At 45.0% G+C, this 26,816-nt stretch overlaps 1 protein-coding gene and 1 non-coding gene across 11 annotated transcripts in view; one reads left to right on the forward strand and one right to left on the reverse strand.

The window, feature by feature from the left end:
• LDLRAD4 (low density lipoprotein receptor class A domain containing 4) overlaps positions 1–26,816 on the reverse strand; it is a 511,331-nt gene that overhangs the window by 440,448 nt on the left and 44,067 nt on the right. The window lies entirely within an intron of this gene.
• LOC132541032 (U6 spliceosomal RNA) lies at positions 13,083–13,190 on the forward strand. The gene has a single exon (XR_009552226.1). It is a non-coding gene; the product is annotated as a U6 spliceosomal RNA (small nuclear RNA).

A 26,816-nucleotide genomic window follows, 5' to 3' on the forward strand; every position in this document is an offset into this window, starting at 1 on the left:
GAAATAAAAAGTTTGGTGAAAGCATGCATACTACCTTAAGCCCAAGTTCAGAAAGGACGGCTAGTAATTCCCCATCTGTGTGTGTTCCCCTCACAAAGCAAGCTGTTGTCACAGCTCCCAGGAAAGCTGTGGGCCTTTGCTTATAAATGGCTGGTCTCCCGCAAACCAGTCGGGATGAGGCGGTGCCCCTACCTCTGACATTAGCTTCTCAGGGGAGCAAACCTGGGAGGACAAATGAGCGAAGTATCTGGGCAGCATCCACCATCTAAAAAGCAGGTCCTGTCCATTTCAGATTGTACAGCAGTAGAGGCTGGATCCCTGCAGAAGCAGATGGCTCATCTCAAGCATGCGAACACTGCACAGGTTGCTTTCAAGAAAGTGAATTATCATGCCTGCTATCCTGGAAGACTTCACAATCCTGATAAATCTGTCCTCATTCTTCTCAGCTTTCACTATTGCATGTGAAAAGGAAGAATTGTGCTGTGCTGCTGGGTTCAAAATAAATGAGACAGATGACTCTTCTGATAACAGCTAATGCTACAAGCCTGTGGGTGTGCACGTGCACACACTCACACACCAGACACAATCTATAGCATCAGAAGTAAGTTGTCCACAGTATCCGATATTTCTCGGATAATTCATAAGTGTCGCCAAACTAAAAGTCTGTGACTCTATATGGTCACATATGGAAATCTGCGATTGTTCAGAAGATATGTCTAATAACTAGGATGACTGAGACCTTGCAAGTAAAATACATATCTTACAAATAAAAGGCATATCTGGGTTGGGTCACCAAAAGAAAAAAGGTATATCTGAAGACCACTATACCATTTTAGAAGTACCATTTGATCATTCAGAATTTCATCCCATTTTACCATCCCTTATCCCCCGTAGCCACTGCACTTTTGAGTCAAGCTAAGTCCTGAGCCAGAACTCAGAAAGGATATGATCACAGGAAGATTCTGCATGTAAGAAGAGCTATCATTCAGTTAAAAATAGAAGATTTTTAACATAAGAATTAACATAAGACTGCAACATTTAGGATTGCTCCTACTCAGGATTCTATTCACTGCAACTGCACACCTGCCAGTGACTTGCCACTTTTTGACATTGTGATCAAAACTGTAGTTAAAGCCCAGAGGCGATTGCAAGGGGTGGAGACGGGACAAGGTTCCAGGGATGAGGCCAAGTGTCTAGGCAAGACTTCAGAGCTCGGCTTGCTCAAAGCAGTTTCTTTTGTTCTACGTAAACACACACACACATACACGCACACACACACATGCACAAACGCATATACATACAGATATTTATCTGGCTACCGTGCCAGTATTAATGGTACTTCAGTATCTTGCCTTCAACTTAAGCTGGTCAGTTTGCCAACTTTAAAAAAAAGTCAGTGTATTCTCAGTAATGCCCAAAGCTCAGAGCTGGAATGGGCTGCTGTGGGAGATCGTGAGAATTCTCTCCTCCACAGGACAAAGGAGGATCAGGCCAGAAAGAAAAGAAGCAGATCCAGCAGTTCCATGTCTGGATATTCATCCAAAGGCAACAAAAACACTAACTGGAAAAGATATGTGTCCTCCATGCCCACTGCCACATTATTTGCAATAACTAAGCCATGGAAGCAAATTAAGTGTCCATCCATCAAGGAAAGGTTGGATAAAGAAAATGGTGTGTGTGTGTGTGTGTGTGTGTGTGTGTGTGTGTGTGTGTGTGTGTGTTCCCATGCAACAGAATATGATTCAGTCATAACAAAGAAAGAAATTTTGCCATTTGCAACAACATAGCTGGACCTTGGGGCCATTATGCTAAATGAAATAGCAGATAAATGCCATGTGATTTCATTTAAACACGGAATCTGAAAGACCAGCGGTCGGGTGGGGGTACACCAGGCAGAGCACGAGCACTGCCGTGCACAGGGACCCAGCAGCAAACCCTGTCCCCACCAGGACAGCAGCGGGGGAGATTCATAAGCAGTGAAATAGTTCTGCAGGTGTCTCTCTGCATCTCTCTTCCCTCTCAATTTCTCTATCTCTATCCAAAATAAACAAACAGATAAAATAAAGAAATAAAAATGAACAGATAAGTAAATATATATTTTAAAAAATAAAAACAAAATGACCAAAAAACTGGAGGCGCGCAGTGGTTCACTTGGGAGGATAACATACATTCCCAAGCTCAAAGACCCAGGTTCAAGTCCCGAGTCCCTACCAGCATGGGAGAAGCTTCACAAATTGTGAAGCAGTGCTGCTGGTGTCATCTCTTCTCTCTGTTTCTCTCTCCCTACTCCTCTATCTCTATTTTTTAAAAAAATAGCCACCAGGAATGCTAGAGTCACACAGGTACCAAGCTTTTACAATAATCCTGGCGGCAAAAAAAAAAATTAAACTATAAAATTAAACTCAAAGATACAAAGAACAGAAAAGTATTTGCCAGAAGCATCAGGATGATGCAACGTGGGTGAAAGAGATCAAATGGTACTAAATCCTAGCTACAGGGGCCCGGGTGGTGGCGCACTGGGTTAAGCTCACATAGTACAGAGCGCAAGGACCCACTCAAGGATCCTTGTTTGAGCCCCGGCTCCCCACCTACGGGGGGACGCTTCACAAGTGGTGAAGCAGGTCTGCAGATGTCAATATTTATCTCTCCCATCTTACCTTCCCCTCCTCTCTGCATTTCTCTTCTGTCCTGTCCAATAAAATAGGGCAGGAAAAAAAAATGGAGACTAGAAGCAGTGGGTTCATAGTGCAGATACCGAGCCCCAGTAATAATCCTGGAGGCAAAAAAAAAAAAAAAAGCTATAAAATAAGTAAGTCCTAGCTGCATACAGCATAGTGGTCACAGTTAATGATACTCTAGTGTGTGTTTGAAAGGTGCAAAGACAGTGAATCTGGAGGATGGGTGACTCAGCACAGGCAGAGTGCATATTTTGCACACATGAGGTTCCCTGAACTCTCATCGGATGTTCTGGTCTCTCTCTCTCTTCTTGCTTTCATGGAAGAAATGAACAAATAAATAAATTTTTTCAAAATCCCTGTGTGCACTCCATCCCCAAGTGCTGATGTGAGTCACGTCACTTTGAATGATGAGAGAGGGCTCAAGTGAGATTTATTTTTAATAAAATTTATTTATTTTATTCAAGAGAGAGACCAGAACACTGCTCAGTTCTGGCTTACAGTGGTGCTGAGGATTGAATTTGGGGCCTTGGAGCTTCAGGCATGAAAGTCTTTTGCAGAACCACTATGCTATCTCCACAGCTCTCAAGTGACATTTTTAAATGCTGTTGAAAAGCAGAGAGGCGGCATGTTTGCTCCTGTAGGCCATACAATATGCCAGTCCTGTTAGACACTTCAACAAGTGAAGATGAGTCCAGGAAAGTACGCACCTCTTTTTTTTTCCCCATTAGGGTTATCGCTGGGGCTTTTTAAAATAGGACAGAGAGAAATTGAGAGCAGGTGGCAAGATAGAGAGGGAGAGGGAGTCGGGCGGTAGCGCAGCGAGTTAAGTGAACGTGGTGCAAAGCGCAAGGACCAGTTAGGACCCCGGTTCAAGTCCCCAGCACCCCACCTGCAGGGGAGTCGTTTCATAGGTGGTGAAGCAGGTCTGCAGGTGTCTCTCTGTCTCTCTTCCTCTCTATCTCCCCTTCTCTCTCAATTTCTCTCTGTCTCTATCCAATTAACAAATTAAAAAATAATAATAATGAAAATACTTTTTAAAAAAAGAGGCAGAAAGAGAGGCACCTGCAGGTGGACCCCCTGCAGGTGGGTTAGTGGGGCCTCAAACCTGGGTCCTTGTGCTTGGTAATATGTGTGTTTAAGCAGGTGTGCCACAGCCAGATCCCTGAAAGTCCTCACCTCTCCAGGTGACATCTGTGAGTCCTCACAAAGGAGACTGAGGGAAGGGTGGCATTCCAGGCAGAGGGAAGATGGGGAGCAGAGGAAGAGAGTTCTGGAGACAGAGACCCAAACCAGACGCTTACGACCTTCTGACCACATAGCCAAGTCTTTAGTTTTTGAAGCAATCAATGGTGTGAGCTCGGTAACTGAAGTGATGGCTCTCAGAGCTGGGCGCAGACCAAGAGCACCAGCAGGCCTTGGGAACTTGTGAGAAGCCCCGTCTAGGACTTCCCTCCATGCCCGCCAAATCAGAAAAGCTGTTAAAGAGTTTTCTCAGTCATTCTGAAAAGCAACGAAGTCTGAGGCTCTGCTCTGGAGTGCAGAGCAGGACACATGAAAGTGTGATGCTTTTTGTCTTGGGAGGAGCCTAAAATGCAGAGATTAAAAGCTGGAGGCTGTGGTAAAAAGTCCAAGCAAGAAACATGAGACTCTCAGGTATTAACTCTAAGGATGGGGAAACTGGGGGCCAGGTGGTGGCACACCGGGCTAAGCACACATAGCACAAAGTGCAAGGGGCCTGTACCGGGATCCCAGTTCAAGTCCCCGGCTCCCCACCTACAGGGTGGATCCTTTGCAAGCGGTGAAGCAGGTCTGCACGTGTCTCTCTTTCTCTCTCCCTCTCTGTCTTCCCCTCCTTTCTCAATTTCTTTCTGTCCTATCCAATAAAAATGGAAAATGTGGCCTCCAGGGGCAGTGGATTCATAGTGCCAGCACTGAGCCCCAATAATAACCCTGGAGGGCAAAAAAAAAAAAAAAAGGAAAAAGTCGTGTGAAACAAAAAAAAATACTCAGAAGTAGTATCACAGGACTTGGTGGCACAAAGACTAGATGTGAGAAAGGAGAGAGGAAGCCAGAGCAAATCCAGATTTCTGGCTTGGGGTACTAGTTTTAAACTGAGTATAGAAGCAGATGGCCAGGGGGTCATCATACATACAAATTCACCAACATCTGTCTCAACCTTGAAATATCTGAGTCTGCTCCTACACTGCCTCAAAGCCCTCCAGCGCCAGGACTGTATTTTAAATGCTTTTCCACAACAGCACAGTTGTGGGAAGAAGCAGGCTTTCTCCAGGCACACTGTCCCAGTACATTTTTCAATCTCAGAAAAGCTTTAGTGACGAAAATCAACCCAGCCTCAGAGTCTCAGAAGCAGGGAAGGACCAGGTTACTGCACAGACTCGACAGCCCAGCCATTGGCAGACAAGAGAACCAAATACTTAATAATGCTCATCACAATTTTGAGCAGGAAGGAAGCACAACAGTGTTGAATATGAAACACATGTTAAGGGTTCCTTCGACCAAGAATGTTACTTACGGAAGTTACTGACTAAGGTTCTCTGTGAAAATGAGTCTACTCTTAATTAGCTATACTCACAAAGAGATGATGAATAATCGCATGGAGACAAATGCTTCAAAAATCATTTATTTCTACATTTATAAAATAGTTTTCTACTCTTCATGAAGTATAGGTGTGTCAAATGGTTCCTTCCTTCCTTCCTTCCTTCCTTCCTTCCTTTTTTTTTCCCCCTGCCACCAGGATTATTGCTGGGATTCAGTGCCTAAGTAACAAATCCACTGCTCCTGGAGGCCATTTTTTCTTTCTATTTTATTTGGTAAAACAGAGAGAAGTTGAGGGGGAGAGGCAGATGGGGGAGAGATAAAGACACCTGAAAACTTGATTCACCACCCACGAAGCTTCCCCCTGCAGGTGGGGAGTGAAGGCTCAAACCCAGGTGCTTGTGCATGGTAATGTGTGCGCTCAACTGGTTGTACACTGCCCAGCCCTGAGAAATTTCCTTTCCAAAAAAAAATCAGGGGAGTCGGGCAGTAGTAAAGCAGGTTAAGCGCACGTGGCACAAGGACCCGCGGAAGGATCCCGGTTTGAGCCCCCGGCTCCCCACCTGCAGGGGAGTCGCTTCACAGGCGGTGAAGCAGGTCTGCAGGTGTCTGTCTTCCTCTCCCCCTCTCTCTCTGTCTTCCCCTCCTCTCTCCATTTCTCTCTGTCCTATCCAACAACGATGGCATCAATAATAATTACTACAACAACAATGAAAAACAAAAAGGGCAACAAAAGGGAAAATAAATATCAAAAAATTGTTTTTAAATCAGGTAGATGAAAAAAGGAAGGACATTCAGAAATAGTAATAGGAGTAGATATGACTTAGAAAAGAAGAAAGGACGGGGCCTGGTGGTGGCGCACCTGGTTGAGCGCACACATTACAGTGCACAAGGACCCGGGTTTGAGCCCCCAGTCCCCACCTGCAGGGGGAAAGCTTTGCAAGTGGTGAAGCAGGGTTGCAGGTGTCTGTCTGTCTCTCTCCCTGTCTATAACCCCTTTCCCCCTTGATTTCTGGCTGTCTCTATCCCTCCTCAAGAAAAGAAAACAGGACCATGGGGAAAGAATTAGCATATATATATACTTGATTTACAAAAATATAATATATATATTATATATAGAGAGATATAATATATAATATATAATATATATATATATATATATATAGAGAGAGAGAGAGAGAGAGAGGGAGAGATGGGGGAAAGATAGTGCTAGAAATAATAGTCAACCCGCGTCTTCAACCTTGGGAGAACTACAGTAGTTTCCGATGGAGGGAATGGGGACACAGAACTCTGGTGGTGGGAATGGTGTGGAATTAAACCCGTTACTGCATAATTTTGTAAATCAATATTAAGTCACTAATATTTTTTTAAATCTCCATGTATTTTTTTAATGAGAAAGATGCAGAGAGAAAGATCTACCCACACATAGACCAGAGCACTGATCAGCTCTGGCTTAAGGTGGTGCTGGGGACTGAACCTGGGAACTTTGATGCCTCAGATATAACAGCATAACTGTTACGCTGTTTCCCCAGCCCAATAATATTTTTTTAATCAGGTAGACCCACTCTGCCACTGTGACTGTACAGAGCTGATCGGCTGCCCAGCGTCTACGGGGCTCTGTTGTTCCTCCCAGAGACGTGCACTGCACAGCAGCCACCGGGCAGCATCTACGGGGCTGTTATCTTCTTGGTGGAAGATGTTGTTGGCACATAACAGTAACAGCTACTCTCTTCCCACTACCAGCCCTTACTCTTGGAAATGGCATCCAACCAACCACCATCACCCCATGTAACCCCATCCTACACTCAGCAGCTGCCTCGCAGACTTTATTAAATAAGGACACTAATAGAGGAAATGCTGGGATTCACTTAACTCAATAATGACCTTCAGATAGAGAAACAAAAGTCAGCTAGATCTGCATCCCCACTGACAGTCATAATAAGTGCTTAGGATAAACCAAGCACGTCTCGAGGACTTTCTACCACCAACTCTTCAACTCTCTCCAAAGCACAAACACTCTGCGAGGTGAGAAGCATCACAAGCAATGTTTCCCCTTTTACAGATGGAGAAGATGAGGAGACTCAGGGGGATCATCACAACCACAGAGCTAGGAACAGACAGAGCTGGATTTTTAACCACCAAGTATTGCACGGGACCACCATGTGGTCACTACCTCTTTTTTATTATTATTATTTTATATTTATTTATTTTCCCTTTTGTTGCTCTCGTTTTTCATTATTGTCGTAGTTATTACTGTTGTTGTTATTGATGTCGTCATTGTTGGATAGGACAGAGAGAAATGGAGAGAGGAGGGGAAGACAGAGAGGGGGAGAGAAAGATAGATACCTGCAGACCTGCTTCACTGCCTGTGAAGCGACTGCCCTGCAGGTGGGGAGCCGGGGGATTGAACTGGGATTCTTGCGCTTTGCGTCATGTGCCCTTAACCTGCTGTGCTACCACCCAACTCCGGTCACTACCTCTTACTCCACCTCTTTGTCTGGTACCCTCCTCAGCCTCACCAGCTCCTGTGAGTCAGTGGAAAGACACAGAAGGCAAGGTACATGCTGTTGGGGGGAGGGGTGGCAGCCCCACTGCTTCACCCCTATCTCCTCACTCCTGGTTCTCCCAGGCCAGAACATGTGCAATCCTCCCTAACCCCGCCACCACCATCACCACCACCCATCCTCCTCAGCACAGGCTCTGCTCACAGGCGTACAGGCGCCCCCGAGGCCATGCAAACCTTAACTCTTGGGTAGTCTGCCGTACTGATAAGAACTTTACAAAGAGGGCCGGGCGGTGGCACACCCGATGAAGCACACAAAGTTTTACTAAGCACAAGGAGTAGGGTTCGAGCCCCAGCTCTCCACCTGCAGGGAGTCACTTCACGGTAAACCAGGTGTGTAGGTGTCTATTTTTCTCTCTCCCTCCCTATCTCCCCCTCCTTCTCATTTTATCTCTATCCTATCCAATGAAATGGAAAAAATGGTTGCCAGGAGCAGTCATTTGTAGTGCTGGCACCAAGCCCCAGCAATAATCCTGGAGGCAGAAAAAAAAAAAAGTTTTTTTTTTTGCAAATCCTAAAATTCAAAACGATGGTAACACAGCACTTCCATTCTCACTAGCTCTGTGAGCCTCACCAGTACTGCTTTTGGGGTGCAGTTGCCAAAAACTATTCCCAAACTTTCTAAAGGTCTGAGGTGTATAAAGTAAAACCAAGAATGAGTTCGCTTAGCCACAATGTAAACTGAACTGGGAATTCTTTGACAAATGTTTTCTGAAATCTACCCTGTCCCAAGAAGAGCAACGGCTCAAAATTATCTTTCGATAAATGAAGAGACTCAGCGTACTGCACAAACTGTTCACCAGAAACCAGGCATTCAAGTCCTTGGATGAAAAACTACATTTCTTTCTTGGTAAACAATATGAAAGAAATCTATCATCTACTAAGTAGAACAGCAAGAATCCATGAGGCAAGTTTCCAAGAGTGCACGGAATGCTAGGGCAGAGTTGGGTTATTCTCAGGAGCCAGAGAAGGGATGGCAGCACATCGTCTTCACTGATCCTGCCTGTCACCTCGTCCTGCTTGCCATCGAAGACAGGGAAGACTGTAGCTCGACTCTGGGAGGCAGACGTCCCCACCATGGCTAGCATACCTATGTCCAGAAGAGAAGCACAGAGAAGCCATCAGTATGCCAGGAGGTCTGAATCAGAGGCCAGGAAAGGTCAAAGGAGGCCTTCAACCCAGTCTTGGGGGCTCTCAGCCCTATCCTCAGTGGTGCAGCATTCTCAGACAGGGAGCGTTCACTGGTGGTGAGCTACCTGATCCTAGAGAAATTCAAACCCAGGCTGATGGCTCCATTCGTCAAGTGACATTAAAAGAAACTCCAGGGAGCCAGGTGGTAGTGCAGTGGGTTAAGCGCAGGTGGCGTTTCGAGCCTCGGAGTCAACTCACAGGCGGTGAAGCAGGTCTGCAGGTGTCTGTCTTTCTCTCCCCTTCTCTATCTTCCCCTCCTCTCTCTATTTCTCTCTGTCCTATCCAACAATGATGACATCAAGAAAAACAACAACAATAACTACAACAATAAAAACAATAAGGGCAACAAAAGGGAATAAATAAATTAATTAATTAATTTTAAAAAAAAGAAACTCAAAGTCAGATAGTGGAAGTGACCATTGATGTCTGAGACAGGACATCAAAAAGGAGAAGGAAAACTGCAGAAAGAAAGAAATCTGCAAGTAAGATAGGCAAGTGGGAGGAAGAACAGCAAGAATATAATATCAAAAAAGTATAATGAAAAAAAAAAAAGGCCAACCCAGGGGTCGGGCGGTAGTGCAGCGGGTTAAGCGCACATGGTGCGAAGCCCAAGGACCGGCATAAAGATCCTGGTTTGACCCTGGACCCCCACTTGTAAGGGAATTGCTTCACAAGTGGTGAAGCAGGTCTGCAGGTGTCTTTCTCTCCCCCTATCTTCCCCTCCTCTCTTGATTTCTCTCTGTCCTATCCAGCAACAACAGAAACAACAACAATAACACCAACGGAAAAAAGATAGCCTCCAGGAGCAGTGGATTCTTAGTGCAGGCAACAAGTCACAGCGATAACCCTGGAGGCAAAATAAAATAAAATAAAATAAAAGGCCAACTCACAGACATACTGTAATTTAGAATTTCATCATTTCCTTCTAATTGTCAATTGCCACCACTACTCACCCCCCCAAACATGAACAAATTTGGCCAAGTTCATGTAAAATCAATACTATTTCACTATTTGTCAAGATGGAGTAAAGGAAGATTTGCAAAGTACTCTAATAAACACTTAAGTCATTTGTGACAGTACATAAAAGATAATCGACTGTCAGGCTCTCAACAGTGCTTTGCAAAAAAAAAAAAAAAAAGGTGAAGAGAGAACTGTGCTCCCAAACGTCAAGGAGAAAACAGGCTAAGAGAACACATTTGCTGTGTGGTCAGAAGGAAAGTCAAGGCAGCAAAAGGCCTCTTTTCTTGTTTTTGTTTTTGTTTTTTCCCCCCAGGGCTACTGCTGGTGCTAGGTGCCAACACTCTGAATCCACCACTCCTGGCAGCTGTTTTTTCAATTTTATTGGGTGGGACAGAGAGAAATTGAGAAGGGGGGGAGAAAGACACCTGCAGACCTGCTTCACCACTTGTGAAGTGTTCCCCCTGCAGGTACAGAGCAGGGGCTCAAACCCATGTCTTGAGCTTAGTACTATGTGCGCTTAACCAAGTGCCTCACCACCCAGCCGCCCCAAAATGTACATCTTCAAAGTGATAACATGCGCTGTGACATATGCTGCTCAACTGCCATGAAAATCAGTAGGTGGTGCAGGCTAAGCGCACATGGCATGGAACACAAGGACCGGCATAAGGATCCCGGTTTGAGCCCCCGGCTCCCCACCTGCAGGGGAGTCGACTCCTGGCAGTGAAGCACGTCTGCAGGTGTCTTTATCTTTCTCTCCCCCTTTTTGTCTTCCCCTCCTTTCTTGATTTCTCTGTCCTATACAACAGCAATAACAACAATAATAACAAGGGCAACAAAAACGGGAAAAATAGCCTCCAGGAGCAGTGAGTTCTTAGTGTAGGCACCAAACCCCAGCAATAACCCTGGAAGCAAAAAAAAAAAAAAATCAGTAGGTTGTAACCATGAGCTTCGAGCTCAGACTGACAGGGACTCAAGAGGTTACACAGGCTCCTGAGCTAAATATAAATATATATGAGCCCTGGGTCAGGTACATGAGGTAAACAGTTATTCGTAGATATTTTTTCAAGAATGGAAGCTACTCACTGCCCTAATCCAACTTTTTAACCCTTTTCTCTCCTCTGACACTATTTTCTCAAACAATATTTTTATCCAACTTGATGCTAGCTATCAAACTACCACAGTTGTAGCTCCTAGAAGCATGCCTAAAACAGACTTCCTAGCTTCCTTCCACCCTAAGATCCTTAATCTCATCTGCTCTGTTCCTACGTTTTGGTTCCTGATCATTAACACTTTGTCCTGCTTTATATATCTTGCCACCATTCAGTCACCAAGTTGCAGGCACTATCATGATTCCATCTTCTCTGACCTCTGGGCAGACAACCTCGCCAATGTGTCCTGGAACCCCACTGCTCCAGAGAAGCAATTACAGAAGCCAGGACTCCTACCTTCTGCTCCCCAAAAACTATTTTGATCCATACCTCCAGCAGGAGAGAAGTGATAGGAGGAAGAAGATAAGAGGGCTCTGAACTCCAGCTCCATTAGGACCCAGAGAAAGAAGAGGAAAAAGAAATGGACCTTTGGGTGTAGCAACAGGGTTATATATAGCTTGAAAAGGAAGAGAAGATGGGACCTTTAAAAAAAATAAGGCAAAATTACATATAAATAGAGACTGATAGTTGTAGAAATAATAGTTAACACCCATCTCCAATCTTAGGAAAACTGCTCTAGCTTAAAATAAACGAAATGAAATACAGAACTTCTGTGGTGGTATATGGAATTATAAGGATATAGAATTATACCTTTGTTGATATGTAATTTTGTAAATCATTTTTAAATCATTAATAATTTCTTTAAATCAGTAGGTTGGTTTTTCACCCCTCAGTGAAGCTAGTTTATGTGCTTAGGAGGGTATCCAAAATAAATGACCTCTTCTCTTTAACAGGAAGAGAGAATTAATAAGCCTTAATGTGTGTGATTAATACGACAGGCTAATAGGTAGAAACAGAGATGAAAGCTAGATGGACAAACAGATGGATAGACAGAAACCTGTAATCAGATATCAGAGAAGCTAGATGACAGAAATATATTCAGATGACACATAAAATAAATACGGATAAAAGGTAGACAAACAGAAAAAGTCAGAAAACAAGCTAAAGAAACAGCCAGAAGAAAACAAATCAATGGGGGAAGGCAGTGACACACTCTGTTAAACTCACAGAGTACTAAGCACAAGGTGCCGTCAAGGACCCGGGTTTGAGCCCCTGCCCTCCACCTGTAAGAGGTGGACACTTTGAAAGTGGTGAAGCAGGTCTGCAGGTATCTATCTTTCTCTCTGCCTCTCTATCTCCTCTCCTCTTCATATTTCTCTCTGTCCTATCCAATAAGATGGAAAAAAATGGTCACCAAGAGAAGGGAATTCATAGTGCAGGCACTGAGTCCCAGCAATATCCCTGGAGGCAAAGAAAAGGAAATGAATCAGTGATGTAAGTCTATGTTATCTGTAACAGAGCAGCTTAAGATTCACCATTCCTGGGAGTCAGGTGGTAGTACAGCGGGTTAAGCGCAGGTGACGCAAAGCACAAGGACCGGCTTAAGGATCCCAGTTCGAGCCCCTGGCTCCTCACCTGCAGGGGAGTCGCTTCACAGGTGGTGAAGCAAGTCTGCAGGTGTCTGTCTTTCTCTCCCCCTCTCTGTCTTCCCCTCCTCTCTCCATTTCTCTCTGTCCTATCCAACAATGAACAACATCATCAACAATAATAATAACCACAACAATGATAAAACAACAAGGGCAACAAAGGGGGGGGGGGGGAAGATTCACCATTCCTTTGACTTATTACCACTCCAAGATCTATAGCTGTGGGACATTTTACTGTTACAAGTCATTTTACCCAGCATTCAATTAGAAATTAGGACTAGTCACAAGCTGTGCAAATCTGCTTTTCCCTCAGGAAGTGTTGTGAAGTTGTACAAATGCTCCAGAAAGAAAAAAAAAAAGCAGCAGCCCCCACCTGTGGAGGGAAACTTCACAAGCAGTTAAGCAGGGCTGCAGGTGTCTGTCTCTCTTCCCCCTCTACCTCCCCCTCTCCACTAAATTTCTCTCTGTCTCTATCTAGGAATAAATAAATAAACAAATAGTGCTCACTTTGGCAGCACATACACTAAAATTAGAACGATACAGAGAAGATTAGTATGGCCCCCTGCGCAAGGGTGACACGCAAATTCGTGAAGTGTTCCATATTTAAAATAAATAAATAAATAAATAAATAAGCAACAACCTCCAGAAAGCTTGCTTGTTTCAGTAATGGTACTGTCATCTTGAATTGAGCACAAAATGTCACCTTTAAGTGGTCCCAGACTACCAGAAATGGGAGCCCTGAATTCCTGAGTGACAGCAGCACCATTCAGAATTAAAACTTATTAGTTACCTTTAGAGGGCATTTTCTGGAAAGATTTTTGTTTATGAGGTTAAAGTGCTTGCTGTCTGAGTCTAATCCTTTCTCTGTCCAATTTGAACATTATCAGTCCGTCATCCGGTTAAGGACAAAAGAAATCTGTATCAGATGTGAGCTAAGACCTACAGGGATGCAGAGGTTACACAGGCTCCTGTACTAAACATGAATAGATATGGGCCCTGGGTCAGATCGATAGGGTTTACTGTTAACAGTGTTTACATACTTTTCCTGTATTTGGGAACTACTCTCTGCCCTACTCCAGCTTTCTGGTCCTATTCCCAACTCTGACACAGTCCTCCAAAACAATACTTTTAGCCCACCAGCACATTAGCTGTCTGACCCAGGCAAAAATTAGTAAAGTCACAGGTCCATGGGAATTTAACTAAAATAGACTTCCTAGCTTCTTCCGACATAGAGACCCCAAATCTCACCTGCTAGACTCTTACCTTTAGGTTCCTGATTATTAAACAATTTGTTCTGCATTCTATCTTAATGCTTTTCAGCCACCAAGTTGCAGATGCTACCATGGTGCCAACCTGACTTCCCTGGGCAGACAACTTCACCTATGTGTTCTGGAACCTCACTTCTCCAGAGCCTTGCCCTACTAGGGAAAGACAGAAACAGGCTGGAGGTATGGATCGACCTGTCAATGCCCATGCCTAGCAAAGAAGCAATTACAGAAGCCAGACCTCCCACTTTCTGCACCCCATAATGATCCTGGGTCCATATTCCTAAAGGGATAAAGAATAGGGAAGCTTCTAGTGGAGAGGGTGGGATACTGAACTCTGGTGGTGGAACTGTATGGAATTATACCCTTCTTATCCCACAATTTTATCAATCATTATTAAATCACTAATAAAATAAATTTTAAAAAAAGAAATTTCTATCAGTGAGAACAAACTACAACCTTAGCCATAAACTAGCAAGAAATATTATTGGCTTAAATACAAAGTAAAGGAATTTCTATAAAGTACAGTCAGATCGCAAAAGGATTACGGGACCTGGTTTAGAAAACTGAAAAAGGAGGAGGAAACTGGGGGGAAATTTTCCTCTTCAGTGCACAGGTAACAGACTATGCCACTGCCTGAACTTCATTCGTTTGTTTAATCATTCCTTCATTTATTCATTCATTCATTTTTATCTTTTTCCTTGCCACCAGGGCTTTGCGGGGGCCTCAAGCCTGCACTGTTCCACTGCTCCTGACATACTGTTTTGGAGGATTTTTTTTTTTTATTTCAGGTAGAAGGTGGAAAGCAAAAAAGGAGGAGAGGGAAGAACGGAGGAGGAAAGATACCGTGGCATGATTTCAAACCTGTGAAGCTTTCCCTTTGCCCAGAGCTCCCCTGTGGTAGCCTAGGTGAAGCACACGCTCTCTTGCATGGCTAAGTAGGGTCTCTACTGAATGAGCAACCTCCCAGCCTCACCTCCTCACCCGACCGACCCTCATCCCAATTTCATTATGCACCAGGCTCCCAAAGTTTCTTTCCTCCGCTCCTTCCCTCCTGCCCCAGATCTATTTACTTGGACTCGACACACTGTGTCCAGTCTGTGTTGCACTTAGTGTTCAACCTCCCCACCCCTAAATCTGATGTCTGGTAAGACAGCTTACTTGGGAAAGACGTCCTCTGCCATGAATGTGACCCAAATTCAAACCTAGTCCTCATAACACTGGGGAAATTGGTATGGGGGTGTCCGTCTCTCTCTCTCTCTCTCTCTCTCTGAAAAAGCCTGGAGCAGTGAAGTCCAAGAAATAATAAATAAATATATATCAATAAATAAAACTGGAAGTAATAAAAGCAAACTTTAATAGCCAAATTCAATGACCATAAAAATCTTAGTGGGGGGAATCGGGCAGTAGCTCAGCAGGTTAAGCGCACGTGGTGCAAAGTGCAAGGACCACCGTGAGGATTCCAGTTCGAGCCCCCAGCTCACCCCCTGCAGGGGAGTCACTTCACAGGCGGTGAAGCAGATCTGCAGGTGTCTATCTTTCTCTTCCCCTCCTCTCTCCATTACTCTCTGTCCTATCCAAGAACACCGACATCAATAACAATAACTATAATAATAAAAACAAGGACAACAAAAGGAAATGAATAAATAAATAAATAAATATTTTTTAAAACCTTAGTGGGTTAAGTGCACGTAGCATGAAGTGCAAGGACTGGTGTAAGGATCCCAGAATGAGTCCCCGGCTCCCCACCTGCAGGGGAGTCGACTCACAGGTGGTGAAGCAGGTCTGTGGGTGTCTGTCTTTCTCTCCCCCTCTGTCTTCCCCTCCTCTCTCCATTTCTCTCTGTCCTATCCAACATCAACGACAGCAATAACAACAAGGGCAACAAAATGGGGAAAAATGGACTCCAAGAGCAGTGGATTCTTAATGCAGGCACCGAGCCCCAGCAATAATCCTTTAGATGCCACTGGATGTCAGAAACACCTCCTGCCTCCCAGTTGGAACAAGCAAAAATGTCTTCTGACATTGTCTCAAATGTCCCCTGGGGGAGGGAAAAAATGCCTCCAATTGAGAACTGCTGTTATACAACATTCAACGCCATTAAAAGAAAATGATCATTTAGTTTCTTTCAGTTTCAGGTCACAGGCTGCCCTTTGCCCTCCAGTCCATCATCTTTCTTGTGGATCCCCACCAGGAGCAGGAGCAGAGGCAGGAGCAGGAGATGATGGGGTGGAATAGAATAAACTCACCATGACTGAGTGATGGGAAAACAGCTGCGTGGCCCGTTCTACCAATGGGGAGTCAGCACCACTCCCCAGTCTGATAAATACTGTAAGAAAACAAAAGGACAGGCAAGAAATTCTTCTCTGCCCTAGCCATCGAGAGCCTCAATGTGGGAATTTGGAAGATCACTAAAAGAGAGAGAAACTTTCAAAACAGAGCTTTTCCACAAGAACCAGGCCACGTTCACTCTTTCCAATTCAATTCAACTGACTTCACAAGCAGAGGCTGGCACACATGCTCGCAAAGGCCACCAGGAGGGCACCTCCTCCCAGACTCTTCCACTGTGGCTTGACTGGACAGCAACACATTTTAACTGGAAATGATTTGTGACAGCTCATAAACAGCTCTGAATACAAATCATTGTCAGAGAAGGTATTAACAAATTTGCACTTCTCAAGTTTCCACACAGGCAATTTTCTCATCATTCTGACAAAGAGAAATGTTTAAGAAAAAGGCAACAAACAGTACTGAGATCTATGGGCAATGTTTTCCAAATAAGTGCAGCAACTTAACATCAAACAGCTATTTCATTTCAGGAGGATGAATTTTCCCTTTCACCTCAGCAGGTGCACCTGCCAGGAGGGGTGCCCAGACACCTGGGCTTTATCCTGCCACAGTCCCCACCCCCAATTTCGACCCTCTTAGAAAAGAGAAGACTCTCTATACACAGAGGCTTCCTGCCATCTCACTTTCAAAGGACTCTCGAAGAAAGCACATATGCGGTGCTTGGCGGCTGGATATGCTATAAGGCGTGATCTCCCACTTGATCCTGTTCACATCAGCCCCGTCTACCTGCTGCTGTTCACTGGATTTAAACCCGGTGCCCCTGATGAAATGCCACCTCCAAAGCAAGAAGTCTGTTCTGACTCAGTACTTCTCAGACTTCAAGGTGCAAGGATCCCCTAGGGACCTGGTTAAAAACCAAGGTTTTGATGTGTAGGTGAGGGTTGGGGCTGAGAGTCTGCAGTTCTGAGATCATATGAGGGCAACTCAGCTAACGGCCCAGAAATGGGACCCTAACTTGAAGGAAAAGCAATTTCTAGTGCTAGTACAGAAAGTGCCATCTGCAAATACAGGAGGATGCTTTTAGAGGAAGGAAAGGGACACAGTCACCCGAACGGCCTGCCGCTGCACTCAGAGCACATCCCAGATATACTTCATGACACAACAGGCGTGTACACAAGCCTGAACATACAGGACACTTTTCCTTGGGGAAACCGTTCTGGCAAAGAAATCCATTTGATTTCTAGACAATGACTAATACTTATAATGCCCTAAATAAGCAGCACATTATTTTCTAAAGTTTAGTAACCAGAAGAGTTAGGGAGAAACAAGATGATGACAGATAACAAAGTGTCTTTTAAAAATTTGGCTAGGGGGTCAGATGGTAGTGCAGCGGGTTAAGCGCACGTGGCTCAAAGCACAAGGACCAGCGTAAGGATCCCAGTTAGAGTCCCCAGCACCCCACCTGCAGGGGAGTTGCTTCACGAGCAGTGAAGCAGGTTTACAGTTGTCTGCCTTTCTCTCCCCCTCTCTGTCTTCCCCTCCTCTATCCTGTGCTACCGCCTGACTCCCGTTAAATCCTTTTTTTTTTGTATTCTTTCTTTCCTTTGTATTTGTAGAATTCACATGGTGATACACACTGTGTCAGCCATGGCACCATGTGTTATAAATCCAAAAGGAACCTGGCCTGCTGGTGTTACAGAAGTCAGAAGGAAGCCCTATTAGTCATCCTAGTGCTAATTTACGCTTCAGGCTTAGGAATTCCTTCAAGGACTTGGGGAAGACAGAAAAGCTTAAAAGGGGGGCTGGGTGGTGGCGCACCTGGTTGAGCACACATGTTACAGTGCACAAGGACCTGGGTTCAAGCCCCTGGTCCCCACCTACAGGGGGAAAGCTTTATGAGTGGTGAAGCAGGGCTGCAGGTGTCTCTCTGTCTCTCTCCTCTCTATCTCCCCTCCTCCTCTCAATTTCTGGCAGTCTCTACCCAATAAATAAATAAAGATTAAAAAATTTTAAAAAAAGAAAAGCTTAAAAGAATTTTTTAAGTATGATTCTTCTAAGTTTCCTATTACACCTCTATAAAGACACTGAGTAAACATCATTCTTCAATAAACAGTCTCTTGGCGTGTTCATACTAAGAACAGCAAAAGCCGAGGCCAAGCGGTAGCGCGCCAGGTTAAGCACACATAATACAAAGTTTCAAGGACCCACTCAAGGATCTGGGTTCGAGCCCCCAGCTCCCCACCTATAGGAGGGGTCAATTCACAGGTGCTGAAGCAGGTCTGCAGGTATCTGTCTTTCTCTCCCCCTCTGTCTTCCCCTCCTCTCTCCGTTTCTCTCTGTCTTATCCAATAAAATGGGGAGGGGGGGAAGATGGCTACCAGGAGCAGTAGATTTGTAGTGCAAGCACCAAGCTCCAGCGATAACCCTGAAGGCAAAAAATTAATTAAAATTAAAATTAAAAATTAAAAACGACAGCAAAAAGCCTATGAAAACGTGTACAACTTTCGTCACAGCTGCCTCTGGCCACCGGGAGGCTCTCCCAGCACTGCCACATCCTCAGGAGCTAGAAAGCTTAACACTTGCTCACCTCACTGCCTTCCTCTCCTGGGGCAGTGATGGTACATAAAGATTGAAGCCCTCTACCACCTCAGGTTCCCTGGGGATAAGGCCCCACCACAAGGAGAACTCAAGATGCCAGCACTTGGATCACTCAGGCTTGGGAGAAGGGCCGGGGAAGGCAGGCCAGCACTGAGCAGCCTGGACCCTGGACCCTCTGGCTGCTTCTGCTTCCACACAAGCATGCGTTTGTCTCATGGCAACTGTTCCCAGTGGCCTCACGGTGCAGCCACTGGTTTGGAAAACTAGCAAAGAGCCAAGACTTACAATAAACAGAAGGGAAACCTTCCAAGATTGGCCAGACACTACCTTAGGGGCCATCTCACTGCAAGGGCCCACAGCAGATCTTCTTACAACTAGAGGAGTGGATAAAAGATGACAAAAGCAAGCTGTTTGTAGCTAGGGGTATGGATCCACCTGCCAACGCCCATGCTCAGCGGAAAAGCAATTACAGAAGCCAGACTTCCTACCTTCTGTAGCCCAAAAAGAATTTTAGTCTATACTCCCAGAGGGATAAAGAATAAGAAACCTTCCAATCAAGGGTCTGGGACACAGAACTCTGGTGATGGGAGTTATATGAAATTGTACCTCCTCTTATTCTACAACCTTGTTGATTACTAAGTCACTAAAAAAAAAAAAAAAAAAAAAAAAAAAAGGCTGTTTGTAAATGTTTCCTACAGGGCCCTACAGGAGACAGCATAGTGGTTATGCCAAAATATTTTCATGCCTGAAGCTCCAAGGTTCCAGGTTCAAAGACTGGCATCATTTTTTTTTTTTTGGATTTTTTTTTCTCTTTATTTATTTCCTTTTGTTGCCCTTGTTTTATTGTTGTAGTTATTATTGAGATTGTTGTTGGATAGGACAGAGAGAAGGAAGGGAAGACGGAGAGGGGGAGAGAAAGACAGACAACCTGCAGACCTGCTTCACTGCTTGTGAAGTGACTCCCCCTGCAGCTGGGGAACCGGGGGCTTGAACCAGGATCCTTATGCCAGTCCTTGCACTTTGAGCCACGTGCACTTAACCCGCTGTGCTACCGTGCGACTCCCCAAAGACTGGCACCATATTAAGCCAGAGTTGAGCAGTGCTCTGGTTAAAATAAAAATAAAATATTGATAATAATAAATGTTTTGCTACTAAAGTCACAAAGTCTAGAAACACACCTAAATTAGACTTCCGAGTTTCTCTCCACCTCAAGATCCCTAGTATCATCTATTATATGTCTACTTTTTGGTTCTTGTTTATTAATTATTTTGTCCTGCCTTACATGTTACCACCTTTCAGTCACCAAGTTGCAGATGCTGCTAGGATTCCGCCCTGACTTAGCCTGGGCAGACGACCTCATCAACGTGTCCTAGAACTCCACCTCCCCAGAGCCCTGCTCCACTAGGGAAAGACAGAAACAGACTGGGGTGTGGACTGATCTGCCAATGTCCATGTCCAGCAAAGAAGCAATTACAGAAACCAGAACTTCCACCTTCTGTACCCCATTAAGCATTTTTGGTCCATACTACCAAGAGGGTAAATGTCAGAGGGAAGATGACCAGAGGGCTCTGAACTCCAACTCCATCAGGACCTGGAGAGAGAAGAGGAAGAAAGGGAGGACATTCAGAAGTAACAACAGGCGTACGCCGGGCTAGTGTCGCGGGAGAGAAGAGAGCAGGAACTCGTGGCTGAGCGGGAACGCAATGCAATGCCGTGACTGATCAGAGACAACGCCTTTAATCTTTTAACCGGAAGTGGCAAGTGGAAAAAGGAAATGGCTAGGAGAGGGGGTGGAGAAAAGAAAAGAGCAGGAAGGTAGCAAGCTTCCATAGCAGCTGTTTCCAAGGTTCTAACCAGCGGGATTAACCAATATCCTGCAGGCAGGGTGGGTCTCAGCCAAAACAATGATGATGTAAATAGACCACAGCATCAAGCAATGCAGGGGACCTGGCATAATGACCAACAGGTATAGGTGTGACTTAGAAAGGAAGGGAAGGGAGGCCCATCAAGGGGAAAAAAAAAGGCAAATATATAAATATATAGATGGCTATAGAAATAATAGTCAACCCATATCTGTGATATTGGGACAACTACTGCAGTTTCCAGTGGAGAAAACGGGGACACAGAGCTCTGGTGGTGGGAACAGTGCAGAGTTATACCCCTGTTACCTCATAATTTTCAGTCAATATTAAGTCACTAATAAATGTAAAGTAAATAATAGCTGTACTAGCCTTACCTGTGATGTGAACCAATGGTATGACAGTGTCTCCCACTAGCATCACCAAGTCTTTCAACCATCTATCTTCATACACTCTGTAACTCACATGCCTCCCATATGTGGCACAATCATCTCTGAGGTTAAGTATGAACTGACTGATTCACCTGAGAATACTATGTTATGCCACTGAGCTCTAACACACACATGTACATGCACACGCACATGCACACACACACACACACACACACACACACACACGCACACTGCATCTAATTTTTAAAGTGATTAAGTACAAAGGTTTTCTCACATCCATGATCACCCCCGCACCTAGCACTCCTAGCACTGCACCGGGGACTCACCAAGTTAAAACGGAACGACGGGTGTATCAATTCTAGTTGAGTTATCCTACTGGCGATTATAAAGATATTGGCAATAACTACTTCAAGTCCATCACATATGAATCAAAGACGAGGGGCCAGGGAGACAGTGCAGCAGGAGTTCTCAGGTTCAACCGCCAGAACTACCAATAGCTAGACCTGAATGATGCTCTGGTCAGAGCAGAGAAAAAAAGAAAAGATTAGCTGAGGTGCATAACCCAGTCAGACATGGGCTGTGGCCTCCATCCCCCCCAAAGTGTGCCTGGGGAATCATGGCTGAAGTGCTCATACCAGTGCGAGTCAGGATTGTCTAACGTTCACTTGCAAGGAAATCAGTTTTTCATTACAAACTTCTTTTTTTTTAATTTTTTTGGTTTTACAGACTTCATTTCTAGCAAGGAGACTTATTCAAATGAGAAGGAACATGTCAACTTGTACTATATCACTGGGGGCCCCAAGTCCCCGTCAAATAATCCAATTGTTATGGGACCACAGAAATGGCGTTCTTTTCAACGTACCTCAGCCACCAAGGTGTAGTAGTATTCATATAAGTCACTAATCTGATTTGAAGAATCAGAAAAGAGGGGCGAGCAGTGGAGCACTTCGTTAAGCACATACTACCAAGTGCAAGGACACAGGTTTGAGCCCCCGGCTCCCCACCTGCGGGGGGGAGGGATGCTTCACAAGTGGCAAAGCAAAAGCAGGTCTGCAAGTGTCTCTCTCTCCCTCTTTCTATCTCCCCCTCCTCTCTATTTCTCTCTGTCCTACCTAATGAGAGAGAGAGAGAGACGGACCCCTGGGAGCAGTGGCTCTGCAGTAGTGCTACAGTGTTAACACCAAGCTCCAGCAATAGCCCTAGAGGAAAAAAAAAAAAAAAAAAAAAAAAAAGGAAGGCATCCTAGATGCCTCTTGTAACTCTTCACAAAATCCAGACATTTTTTTATAAAGTCATTTTTTAATATTTACTTATTCCCTTTTGTTGCCCTCTTTTTGTTGTTGTAGTTATTACTGTTGTTGTTATTGATGTCGTTGTTGTTGGCTAGGACAAAGAGAAATGGAGAGGGGGAGAAAAAGATAGACACCTGCAGACCTGCTTCACCAACTGTGAAGCGACTCCCCTGCAGGTGGGGAGTCGGGGACTCGAACCGGGATCCCTACGCCGGTCCTTGGGCTTTGCGCTACGTGCGCTTAACCCGCTGCGCCACCGCCTGACCCCTGATCCTTTTTTTCCCACACCACACCAGCAAAATTCTGAGCCTTCACCCTCCCACTGGTAATGACTATAATTCTCACAAAGTCTTACAGACAGTTTCTGATTTCATTTCAGTAATGGAGTCCAGTCCTCTAGATTCCACAGAAGAATGAGACCATCCAGGAGCTGTCTTGCACTTCTTTAATTATTTCACTTAGAATCACCTCCATTTCATCCACTGTGTCCCAAAGGATATAATATCACCTTTTTTCTCACTGCAGAGTAGTTTTCCATGGACTATACAGTCCAAAACTTCTTTAACCAGTCATCTGTCAGTGGTCATTTAGGCTGCTTCCAGTCTGCGATTATCCCAGACTTCCGCATTTGTATCAGCTACGGCTTCTCAAGACATTATCTCCCTAAGGTTAACATTTAAAACCCAAATAGCTACTGATACCTTAGTATGCTAACTTAGCAAACAGCTAGCGATAGTTTGCTAAACCAACCTCTCCATTAGTTCTTTCACTCAACAACTCAATAAACAACCATTTAATGATGCCAGGTGAGCACAGTGGTCTGTGCACCTACAGACCTGCTTCACTAAGGGGACCTCTTGCTGGTGGTGATGGGGGAGGGGGGTCTCGAACCAGTATCCTTGGTGAATTTTTCACCCCCTTTTTTTTTGTTAGCCTGGTTGTTTTACCATGGCTGTGGTTATTATTATCGTTGTTAGATAGGACAGAGAGAAATGGAGAGAGGAGGGCAAGACAGAAAGGGGGAGAGAAAGATAGACACCTACAGACCTGCTTCACCACCTGTGAAGCAACTCCCCTGCAGGTGAGGAGCCAGAGGCTTAAACCAGGATCCTTCTGCCGGTTTTTGTGCTTTGCGCCATGTACGCTTAACCCACTGCGCTACCGCCCGAACCCACCCCTTGCTGGATTTTTAAATTCTATAGTCACCTTGAAATCAAAACCCGTAATATCTCCTACCTCCTGGCACTGAAAAAGTTAGTCAAGTCCAAATTTAAAAGACTGGTGGGGATGGACATGTTCCTAATTATGACTGTAGAGGTCTTTGGTTTATCCTGGCCTTTCTTAAGCCTAGCACATCATCACTACACCTGTTGGTAATGAATATGCATTTGCTGATGGGAAATTTTCTAAGTGCTTTTAAATTAAAAATGCATCACAGACTTTCAGGAACCAAACTAACACAGGTTTTTATGAATCTCAAGATACAGATCTGACAACCCACCTGCAACACTACTGAACCCTGAGGTTATTCCACATGAAGGTTCTCATTTCTACCTGGGACTGATAAAACTTGAGTGTGAACCAGCAGGCCCAACGAGTAAAACAGCAAAATGGTGCGAAAGGAAAAGACAGCCCCGGCCAGCTCACTCCACAGTTCACTTCCTGAAGCCAATTTTCCAAGACACTGACCAAAATGAGGGCGTTCTATCACCATGGATTAATTACATTTCTTTACAGAGACCTGCCCGTTGGAATACCTACCCCAGGCAACAGACAGCAGTGCAGTCACGCAGCAAAGGGCATCTGTGTTTTATGGGACAGCGGGTATGCCAAAGGGAAGCCACTGACATCACCTCGGTGTGTGAGCACACATCAATAATAAATCACCCTTCCTTCTCCACATCAAGGAAGCACTTCACAGAAACATGCCTACAGACTTCTGCGAGCGATTCAGATAAGCAGCATGGGGGAAGTCCACACATGTCCCAAAACTCAAAGAGATACAGAAGCTCACCAAATGCATATCACCAAGTGCCAGGAAGCCCAAGTCCCTAGGGCACTGCCTGATCTCAATATGGGCAAAACCAGGCAGAATTCGAGGGCACTGATGGCACAGACCACTTGAAATGCAGGCTGCCCACTCAGCGTCTTAGCTGACAACTCGTCAGAGAGTACTTTCTGGTTGACTTAGATGATACGGGTTATCTGAATGTATCATTGTTCATGCACTTTAATTAGCCTCTAAAAATACAGGGACCCAACCTTCATGCCAATCTCTGTTCACACATTGAATCCATTTTTAACAATGCATTTTTAATGTGCTCTTGAGTATCTACTTATACATCTGTCAGTGCCTGCCTTGTAATTCCAGGCAGAGACCCCGTCTGCAGACAAGATGCAGAGCAGCCACGGTGCTCTGAGTCCCGAGCCCCACTACACATCAGACACGTGTTTTGCATCCCTACTCCTTTAGTCCTCCCAGCTGACTGCAGGCAAGTAAAGGGCGTAGCTGGTGGGAAGGGGGTGGCAGAGCTGCAGACACCTCTGTCCTCTCTCCCCAAGCAGGAGGCCAGGAACTACAGTCTGGACCGGTGAGCTGGGAAGCACTGCCTCGCTTTGCTCTACTGAGGCAGAAACGATCACGCAGTCTGCTCTCGCTCCCTGTTTGCAGAAACCTTGATGTCCACACTGTTTAGGGACATAAGTGTCATATCAATATACACAGAGAGTCAGGAGGGGCTTGAGGGACAGTTCTAATACCTTCCTGCCCGGGTTGACTTGGGCATGTCACTCAGTCTCTCTGGGTCTCAGTTTCCACATTTGGAAATCGAGGAGGATGATGATAACATCTGCATCATAAGCACTGATATGCATATTAGTTAGGATGAATACTATTTCCTGCTGGAATCAAGTCCACAAAAACTTCAGGCCCCCAAATTAACATCTCTTAAATCCAATGCGTGAATTAAAAAAGCAAAACTTCTCCCTCACTTGCCTGTTATGTTCTATCCCCCCCACCAGAAGGACGCAGTAATGGTGAGGGGCCAGGATGAAATCAGCCCTTCTGAGGATCTAGGACCAGCTGGCTGGCTGGAGAACATGGGGCTCTCCCAACCTAGGAACCTCAGCAATCAGGCTCTTTCCTACGTGCAGGAGGCGTGCTGCATGCTAGCTGCCCCCTGAAGTTGTCTCTCAACATCCTCCCTCTGTCACACAGACCTCAGCACGGGTCCACTTCCAGGAATTGATCACTTCCCCTGCATGGAGAGTGCAGTGAGGTGAGCCGAGTGGCAGCTGTCGCCAAGAATCTCGTGTGCATGAGTGATGTCCCCCCACCCAAGCAATAAGGTCCCCAGGACATGATGACCCCTGGGCTTCTGCTTGTTTCTCAGAGTGCCCAGCACAAGTGCCAAGAAAACATATCACATGTGCTCTCCACATATACTTTAAACTGTAAAATGAATATTTCTACCTATTCATAAAGATAGAAAAACCTTAACAACTAGGTCAATTCATTCGCTCTTCTAGAAGCTCACACTTGACATAAGAACATTCACACATGAGAAGTGGTGTGGGTGAGTGTGGAGGAGTGACCTAAGCTTTTGCTGGCAGCAATTCTAGGTGTGCGTCTATGTGATTATATTAGCCATAATGCACTCCATGTGGATCAATAAGTAATCTAAATTTCAAAGATTAGCTGGCAATTATAGTGACAAAAAAGAAAGGCATAGGTACATATCAGAGAAAATCTGGCACCTTCACCATAACAGTAGTTTAACTTAAACTTAGCAACTAAATTTAGTAAGTGACAGGTAGGTGGGATTTGAGAGAGACCGGTGGAGGCTGACATAGTTCCAAGCACTGTCCTCACATCTTGTCTCCTTGTGTGTCCTCATTAGTTAAAATCCTCACTCTACAGAAATAAAGTTTCAGGAGTCGGGCAGTAACACAGCGGGTTAAGTGCACTTGGGGCAAAGCGCAAGGACCGGCGTAAGGATCCCAGTTTGAGCCCCTGGCTCCCCACCTGCAGCGGAGTCACTTCACAGGTGGTGAAGCAGGTCTGCAGGTGTCAAAAAAGAAAGGAAAAAAAAGAAAGAGAGGAAGGAAGAAAAGAAAGGAAATGAAGGAAGGGAGGAAGAAAAGAAAAGAAAGGAAGGAAGGAAGGAAGGAAGGAAGGAAGGAAGGAAGGAAGGAAAGAAAGAAAGTTTCAATCCCCAGCACCACCATAAGCCAGAACTGAGTAATATCCTGGCCTTTCTCTCTCTCTGCATCTCTCACTAAAATAACTCTTTTTTTTTTAAATAATCTTTTTTTTTTTTTAAGGAATATCCTTAGAAGTAAGGAGCCCAGGGTTAAGAGCTGGAAGTGGCAAGGGATGGGAACCGCTGTCAAGTGACCCAGAGCAAGTTAGCCTTATGCCTCCAGAAAGTTGAAGTATAAAGTGCTCTCAAAGAAAGCACGGCCTGGTCAGGAAATCTAGATCAGCTGGGGGTCAGACACAACAACTCCAAATGCTGCCAGCACAAAAGACAGCTCAG

Source organism: Erinaceus europaeus, chromosome 10 (genome assembly GCF_950295315.1).
Source record: "Erinaceus europaeus chromosome 10, mEriEur2.1, whole genome shotgun sequence".
Lineage (NCBI taxonomy): Eukaryota > Metazoa > Chordata > Mammalia > Eulipotyphla > Erinaceidae > Erinaceus > Erinaceus europaeus.